The following is a 9,069-nucleotide window of genomic DNA, read 5'->3' as shown; positions in this document are numbered from 1 at the left end:
GCAAGGGAGAATGAAAAGAACAGGATACAAGGAAAAGATTAGTCCGAAGGACTAATGGACCACAGCTACCAAGGCCTCCACCGGACTGAGTCCAGTACAGCTAGATGATGCCCGGCTACCACCACTGACTGCTCTGACTAGGATCACAACAATGGGTTCTGGACAGAGCTGGAGAAGGACGTAGAACATAATTCTAACTCACAGAAAAAAGACCAGATTTACTGGCCTAAAGGAGACTGGAGAAACCTCGAGAGCACGGCCCCCGGACACCCTTTCAGCTCGGTGGTGAAGTTATCTTCGAGGTTCGCCATTCAGCCTGGGAGTGGACAGCCCCATAAAACCAAATGTGACTAATGAGGTACAGCAGTCCAATGACAAGGGCCAGAAGGCAGAAGGGGACAGGGAAGCTGTGATAGGGAGCCCAAGGTTGAGTATGGGTATTGTTGATGTGTTGTGAGATTGTTAACCATTGTCATAGGGCAACGTGTAGTAACTGTTAAGTAAGAAACTATTTTGTTCTGTAAGCCTTCATCATAAGTAAGAACAGCAGCACAATTGAAACTTCGTAGTCAATGTCACTGAACTGTGAGTGTAGAAATTTTTGAAATGGTGTATCTTTGACTATGTGTATTTTCACCAAAAAAGGTTGAAAAGTTAGAGTGTTGACATGTTGTGGGGTTGTTAACCAATGTCATAAAACAATATATATACTCCTGTTTCATGAGAAACTATTTGTTCTGTAAGCCTTTACCTGAAGTACAATTAAAAAATAGATAAATAAATAAGGCAGAGACTGACACAATGGATAAGAAAACATGATCCAGCTATACGCTGCCTAAAAGAAATCCACTTTAGATCCAATGATACAAATAGATGCAAAGTGAAAGAATAAGTAAGAATGTTCTATGCAAACAAAAGAACTGGGATGGCTATATTAATTTCAGACAAAACACAGTTTAATCCAAAATCTCTAACCAGAGAGAAAGTCATATATAATGATGAAAGGGTCAGTTCATCAAGAAGAGATAATAGTCCCAAAATATGTGCAGCAAACACTGACAGAACTGAACAGAGAAACAGACAGTTCTACAAAAATAGCTGGAGACTCAACACACCACTTTCAGCAGCTATACCATTTTATATTCACACTAACAATGAATGAGAGTTCCAATTTCTCCACATCCTCACCAACATCTGTTATTTTCCTTTTTTTTAAATCATAGTCATTCTAGTGGTATGAAGTGGTATCTCACTGTGGTTCTAATCTGCATTTCCTAACAACTAATGACATTGAGCATCTTTTCATGTTTTTGTTGGCCATTTGTATATCTCGTTTAGTGAACTGTCAATTCAAGTCCTTTGCCCATTTTTTACTGGGTTGTTTGTCTTTTTGTTCTTAAGTTGTATAAGTTCCTTTTATAGACTGGATATTAAGCTCTCATCAGATACATGTTTACCAAACATTTTCTCCCATTCTGTAGGCTGTCTCTTTACTTGTTTGATGAATTCTTTTAATGCACAAAAGTTTTTAATTTTGATGAAGTCCAATTTATCTTTTTGCTTTTGTTGCTCATGCTTCTGGTGTCATATCTAGGAATCCATTATCAAAAATCAGATCCCAAAGCATTACCCCTATGATTTATTCTAAGAGTTTAATGTTCTTACATTTAGGTTCTTAATCCACCATTCTGAGTTAATTTTCATAGATAGTGTGAGGTATGGGTCTAGCTTCATTTTTGTGCGTGTGGAAATCCAGTTGTCCCAGCACCATTTATTAAAGGGATTAGTCTTTCCCCATTGAATCAATCTGCACTCTTTTCGAAAATCTACTGATAATCGAATAAACTCACAGGTTTATTTTGAGATTTCAATTTTATTCCATTGGTCTATATGTCTGTTCTTGTACCTATACCACACTGTTTTCATTACTGTAGCCTTACAGTGTATTTTAAAATTGGGGAGTGTGAGTCCTCCTACTTTTTTACTCTTTTTCATGGCTGTTTTGGCTATTTGGAGCCCTCTGCAATTCCATATGAATCTGGGGAATGGATTTTCCATTTCCACAAAGCAGGCTTATTGGAATTTTGATAGAGACTGTGTTGTATCTATAGATCGCTTTGGGTCATATTGTCATCTTAACAATATTAATTAAGTCTTCCAATCTATGAACCCAAGGATGTCTTTTCTTCACATTTTTAAAACGAAGTCAAAATCATCGTTATTTTCAGTAGCATCTGGGGTCTTAAAAGCCTGTGAGCAGCCATCTAAGATACCACTGGTCTCACCTCTTCGGGAGCAAAGAAAAATGAAGAAAACTAAAGACACAAGGGAAAGATTAGTCCAAAGGACTAACAGACCACAACTACCACGGCCTCCACCAGACTGAGTCCAGTACAACTAGATGGTGCCCGGCTACCAGCGACTGCTCTGACAGGGATCACAATAGAGGGTCCCAGACAGAGCTGGAGAAAAATATAGAAGAAAATTCTAACTTGAGAAAAGACCAGACTTACTGGCCCAACAGAGACTGGAGAAACCCTAAGAGTATGGCCCCCGGACACCCTTTTAGCTCAGTAATGAAGTCACTCCAGAGGTTCACTTTTAGTCAAAGATTAAACAGACCCATAGGACAAAACGAGACTAAACAGGTACACCAGCCCAAGGGCAAGGACTAGAAGGCAGGAGGAGACCGGAAAGCTGGTAGTAGGGAACCCAAAGCTGAGATGGGAGAGTACTGACGTATCATGGGATTGTTAACCAATGTCATAAAACAATATATGTACTGTTTAATGAGAAGCTAGTTTTTTCTATAAACCTTCATCTAATGTACAATAAAAAAAGATTTTAAAAAAAAAATCATCTTGATTTTCAAAATACAGTAAAACCTGAGAAAGCCAGAACCTGTGTAAGGTGGAAACCTGTCAGAGAAAGAAAACTCAAATATTTTCCACTAATAGAGAGTGACAGAAAAGTGGTTAAGACTGCACCCTATCAAAGGCGGAAATTCCGAGACCCAGAAAAACAAGGCAGTCCTGTCGAGCTCCAGCTCTCACAGGTTTCACTATAGTATATACGTATGTAGCAGATACATATGTACCAGATATAGCATCTTATCTAAATTCTAAAAAAGTAATCATGAACACGTCTTGGGTGATGGATTTTTAAGAGCTCTAACTTCCAGATTAACTTTTAAAAGCTACACATCTGATACCTACTTTTTTTCATTTCATACTTTTCCATTAAGTTCCATAAGATTTTTAAAAATCATTCACATGGGAACCATGTTATTATGAAACAGTAATCAGGCCAACTGATAAAGATCACACCTAGTATAAAATGAAGCTATTCCAATGCTTAGATTCTGCATGATGAAGGGGATAAGCATGGTTAGACAGCTGTTAAAAATTAAGAGACAACTAAAATTATATGCAATGTGATTTTTAAATACTTACAAGTTTTTAGAGCCACAGACCATTTAGTCTATGCCAGAAATTCTTTGACAAACACAGTCATCTGATTTGAGATACATCCCAACAGAAGTTCTTTTCTTGGGAGGAAGATGGACTCTGGGAAGCTTCTACAGACAGATGTACAATACTGATAAATGTTTCTTCATGGTCTCTCTCTCTCAGAAACTAATGACGATCATTCAGTATCTTCTATTAATTCATAACATTAGTAATGATACATAATTTTTATAAATATCATCTAAACAAATGAGTATGTTTGGACATGCTACGTTTTGTTTCTGTATTAAAATATATAAAAATGAATTAGATTCAAGCAAGTTGCCAGTTTCTCAAAAATTCCTAATTTCAGGTAAAAATAATTATGATCAAAGAAAGGCACTAACGCAGTTAAGCTACAGTGGAACATTAGTGTTTGTTTAGTATCTAGTTTCCAGTTCCAAACTACTATAAATAAGATATGAGACACCAAACAAACCTACGTAATACCAACTGGTACTAGAAGACAACAGGGCTTTTTTTTTTTTTCCTGGCAAACAGTTATTTTATTGTGCATGCTATGTTTTCAGAAAGCTGAATAATCTTTCCTCAGAGCTTTTAAAATTAACATGTAAATATACCAGCATATATTTAACTAAAGATTTCTGCAGAATGGAAATTTTAAAACCCAAAGCATCTTTTATACACATAAAGAAACAACTCATTTAAAAAGTAAAATACCTCCCTAACCAAGTAACTTCATGTTGAAGTTTTAAAACATTTTAGTATGCTTGACAATTATGTCTGTTCTCTAGGAAAGTGTAAAATTTTATGCTAGTAATTCTAATTTGGTTCTTCTTAAAGTAATCAGCGAGTTGGAAGAACTGAATTTAGTAAATATTCAAATTTAAAGCATTTCTAATCCCTGAGTTTTAAAACACTGTCCCCAATTCTAAACTGATACTTCTGAGAAATCTATTACATAACTAAGGAAAGCCAGAGCACACAGTGGTTAAACTACTACTGAAATTTCCTTCTGCTATAGGAACAGCATAGTGGTTAAGTACTCAGCTACTAACCAAAAGATTGGCGGTTCAAATCCACCAGTCACTCTTTGGAAACCCTGTGGGGCAGTTCTACTCTCCTATAGGGTCGCTATGAGTCAGAATCGACTCGACAGCAACAGGTTTATAGGGGTAGAGGTCAGTGGTTGTAGCCTCAGTAGAGAAAGGGTTTGACTGAAAAGAGGTAGCATTTGGGAACTCTTTGTTGTTGTTAGGTGCCATCAAGTTAATTCTGATTTGTAGCACACTGGAATTTTTCAGTATCTTTTTAGAGCTAATGGTTACAAGAATCTAGCCATGTGTTAAAACTCATAGGATTGTACACCGAACAATAGTGAATCTTACTGTATGCAGTTTTTTAAAAAATAAAAATTTTTAAATGATTTTCTACTGCAAATCAGTTAAACTTCATATTACATTGGTAAACATTTCTCTGGAGAATTCCTCCCCTGGAGTCTGATATTTCAAAGTTCTAGTTCTGCCACTTACTAGTTGTGTTAAACTTCAGCAAGGTATATTTCCCACATTCGTATCTTGTCAAAACTACATACGTGATAGACTTAACTGCCAAGGGAATGCAAACAATAAACAAAACGTGAATATCTCATCCCACCTATCCAGAGGTCACCACTCTCAACATTTTTGTGGGTTTCCTTCTAAACTTTTGCCTATGCATATACAAATACAAATATTATAGAGCTGACATACATATATTTACAAAAATATGATCATACTGCATATCACCCCACAACTTTTCTTGAACTTAATATATGTGGACATCTGTATGAGGGCATACAGAGTTACCATATTTTATTTAATAGCTACAGAGTGTTTCAATGTGTGTATCATAATTTAATCAGTCTCCTAATAATAGAGACAGTAACAACTTAAATTAGAAACAACTTTAAATAATCTTTTAATGAGCATAATGTGCTTGTATGATTACCTCTGCACAACTTTTGCTCTCCAAAATTATACCAACATACACACCCACCACCATAAAATAGGGCTTGTTTCATCACTCCTTTATCAGAATAAGATATTTTTTATCTGTCAGACTGACAGCTTAGAAAAGTATAGCATATTATTTTTACTTTTATTTTTTAATTAGTGAGACTGAGCATTATTCAAAACGTTTAAAGGCCATTTAAAACTGTCTTCTGTGAATTTTCCTGTTTATAGTACTTGTTGAGCAAGGTAATCACTTTAAGCTTTATTTTCTTCATCTGCAAAACTGAGCTAACACCACTTACAGGACTGTTGAGAGGTCAAATGAGAAAATAAAAAGTATAATCAGTACAGGTAGCCCCCGACTTCCGACGGGGTTCCTTTAAAACGACTCCATCGTTTAAGCTGGTTCTGACATAAGCCAAATACTTCATTTTTTTTTCATTATTATTGCCTTTTATTATCAGTATCTTCATAAATTCGATCTTTGCCTTTGGGGGTTGAAAATACTACACATAAACTTACAGATATACAAATTACGCACTGCAACACTGTATGTAGTACATATTTCTAATGATACCCCAAAAACCCAATGCCGTCAAGTCAATTCTGACTCATAGCAACCCTACAGGACAGAGAAGAACTGCCCCATAGCATTTCCAAGAAATGGCTGGGGGATCTGAACTGCCGACCTTCTGGTTAACAGCCGAGCTCTTAACCACTGTGCCACCAGGGCTCCATTACTAATGATAAGGCGTACAAAAAAGAAAGGACAGTCATAAATGTGGTTTGCTGTAACTCGAATGTGTTGTAACTCGGGGACTACCTGTAATTGGTAACTAGGGCTATACATTAAAATCATGTTGGAGTGTTTCAAAACAAACCAATACAATCACATATCCAAAAACCTACCCTAGAAGATTCAGAATTCTAGAACAGGGTAATCCGAAGGATTTTTATAAAGGTCCACAGGTGATTCCGGTGCACACCCCAGGTTAAGGACCATTGACACATTAGAAAATAAAGGTCATGCCCTTTCTCACATATTATCAATTATGTGTTCCATTTTTAGAGATATACGGAATCACTCCCACTGGATTCCAAGTTTCTTGGGATTGGCAATTCTACTAAAAGCAGTCTCTCACTGCTTTTCACCCTCTAGTCTGTTTCGACTAACTGAATAAATATTTTCAGTTTTCACGTGCATCTAAGGCTAAGTCCCCAAACAAATATTCTTATTTACTAAGCACATTATGTACAAGGCATTGTGTTTTGGCTGATTATTAGAATCAGTAAAAATCCCATAATTTCTTTCTACATTTCAGAAACATAATTTTATACTACTTCAAGTACATGATGGATAGCATTTATTACTGCTCATTAGAAAATGTCCTCCGAGAGAGAAAGGACCACATAAACCAGAGACTTCATCAGCCTGAGATGAGAAGAACTAGATGGTGCCCAGCTACCACCAATGACCACCCTGACAGGGAACATAACAGAGAGTCCCTGATGGAGCAGGTCTTTGTCATCAGTTTTCCCTTGGTCTGGAAGCATTTCAGCGCAGGAACCTCGGGTCCAAAGGACACACTCTGCTCCCAGTGCTGCTTTTTTGGTGGTATGAGGTCTCCATGTCTCTCTGCTTGCTTCTCTCTTTTATATCTCAAAAGAGGTTGGCTTAAAACGCTATCTAATCTTGCAGGTTTAAGTCTTCTATTTCTTTCCTGAGACTTTATTTTTTCAATTGTTTCATAATTGCTTACTGTAGCATTTTTAGGATGGCTGCTTTAAAATCCTTATTAGATAATTCTAACATCTGTGTCATCTCAGTTTTGGCATCTACTGATTTTCCTTGCTTATTCAAATTTAGATATTCCTAGTCCTTGGTATGACAAGTTATTTTTTATTGAAACCTGGACATTTTGCCTATTATAAGTCTCTGGATCTTATTTAGACTCTTACGAGACTCTGGATAGAACAACAGAAATTAACCAGTCTGAACATGACAAAGAAAATAAACTGGGAAAAAATGAACAGAGACTAAAGGACATATGTGACTATAACAAAAGACCTAACACTGGAGCCCTGAACCTAACATTAGTGTCATCAAAATCCCAGAAAAAGAAGAGAAAGTGGGTGGGATTGAAAAAGATTCAAAGAAATAATGGCTGAAATTTTCCCACTTTCTGCAAAAGATGAACTTACAGACTGAAGAAACTGAATGAGCTGAAAAAACAGTAAACCCAAAGAAACTCATACCAAGAACCATCATAGTCAAACTCTGGAAAACTAAACACAAAGAAAAAATCTTACAGGTAACTAGAGAAAAAGGATGTATTACCTACAGGGGAAAAGCAATTTGAGTGACAGTAAATTTCTTATCAGAAACAATGGAGATCAGAAGGAAGTAGCATAACATTTTTTAAGTGCTGAAAGAAAAGAACTGCCAATTCAAATTCTACATAGAGCAAAAATACTCTTTAGAAATATAGAGGAGATTAAGACATTCTCAGATTAAAGAAAACCAGGAGAATCTGTCACCAGCAGACTTATCCTAACAGAATGGCTTAAGGAAGTTCTCCAAACAGAAAAATGAAAGAAGAAATCCTAGAACATTAGGAGAGAAGAACGAACAATGGATGGAGCAAAAATATAGGCAAATATGATAGACTTTCCTTCTCCTCGAGTATTCTGAATTATGTTTGACAGCTGAGGTAAAAATTAAAACACTGTCAGTGTGGTTCTCATGTAAGTAGAGCAAATATTGAAGACAATTATATTACAAATGGGGGGGGATAAAGGGACACTAGAGCGATAAGGTCTCTACATGTCACTCAAACTGGTAATATGTCAGTACCAGTAGACTGTGATAACTTATTTATATGTAATGTAGTATCTACAACAACCACTAAAACAGTTATACAGTGAGATACTCAAAAACACTGTTGTTGTTGTTACCTGCCAACTCACGGCAACCCCACGTACAACAGAACAAAATGCTGCCTGGTCCATGCAGACTGGACCATTGTGATTCATAGAGTTTTCACTGACAGATTTTCAGAAGTAGATTACCAGGCCTTTCTTCCTAGTGTGCCCTAGTCTAGAAGCTCTACTGACACCTGTTCAGCATTATAGTAACACACAAGCCTCCACTGACAGATGGGTAGTGGCTGCACATGAGATGGACTGGTTAGGGATGAAACCTAGTTGCCTGAAAGAAGGCAAGAATTCTACCACTTAAAACACTATAGGTAAATCTAAACGAAATTCTAAACAATCTTCAAGTAACTCACAGAAAGGCAGGAAAAGAAAATAGTTGATAAAAAAATGTATCAATATTAGTCCATCAATTGTAACGAATGTACCACAAGAACGCAAGATGTTAATAATAGGAAATTCAGTGTGAAAGGGGAGAAGAGGTATATGGGAACTCTCTGTCCTTTCTGTACAATTTTTCTGTAAATCTAAAACTGCTTTAAAAAATAGAGTCTCTGGAACTAATAGAAAGATTCAGCAGAGTAGCAGGATATAAGATAAACATTCAAAAATCAGTTGGATTCCTATACACCAGTAAGGAGAACGATGAAAAGGAAATAAGGAAATCAATACCA

At 36.5% G+C, this 9,069-nt stretch overlaps 1 protein-coding gene across 3 annotated transcripts in view; it reads right to left on the bottom strand.

Annotated features, from left to right (window-relative positions):
• Positions 1 to 9,069, bottom strand: part of FNIP1 (folliculin interacting protein 1) — a 159,597-nt gene that overhangs the window by 134,180 nt on the left and 16,348 nt on the right. The gene's annotated exons all lie outside the window — the stretch shown is intronic.

The sequence above is a fragment of the Trichechus manatus genome, unplaced genomic scaffold (assembly GCF_000243295.1).
Source record: "Trichechus manatus latirostris isolate Lorelei unplaced genomic scaffold, TriManLat1.0 scaffold00127, whole genome shotgun sequence".
In the NCBI taxonomy this organism is placed as follows: Eukaryota; Metazoa; Chordata; class Mammalia; order Sirenia; family Trichechidae; genus Trichechus; species Trichechus manatus.
This window is presented reverse-complemented; position numbering and strand designations above follow the sequence as displayed.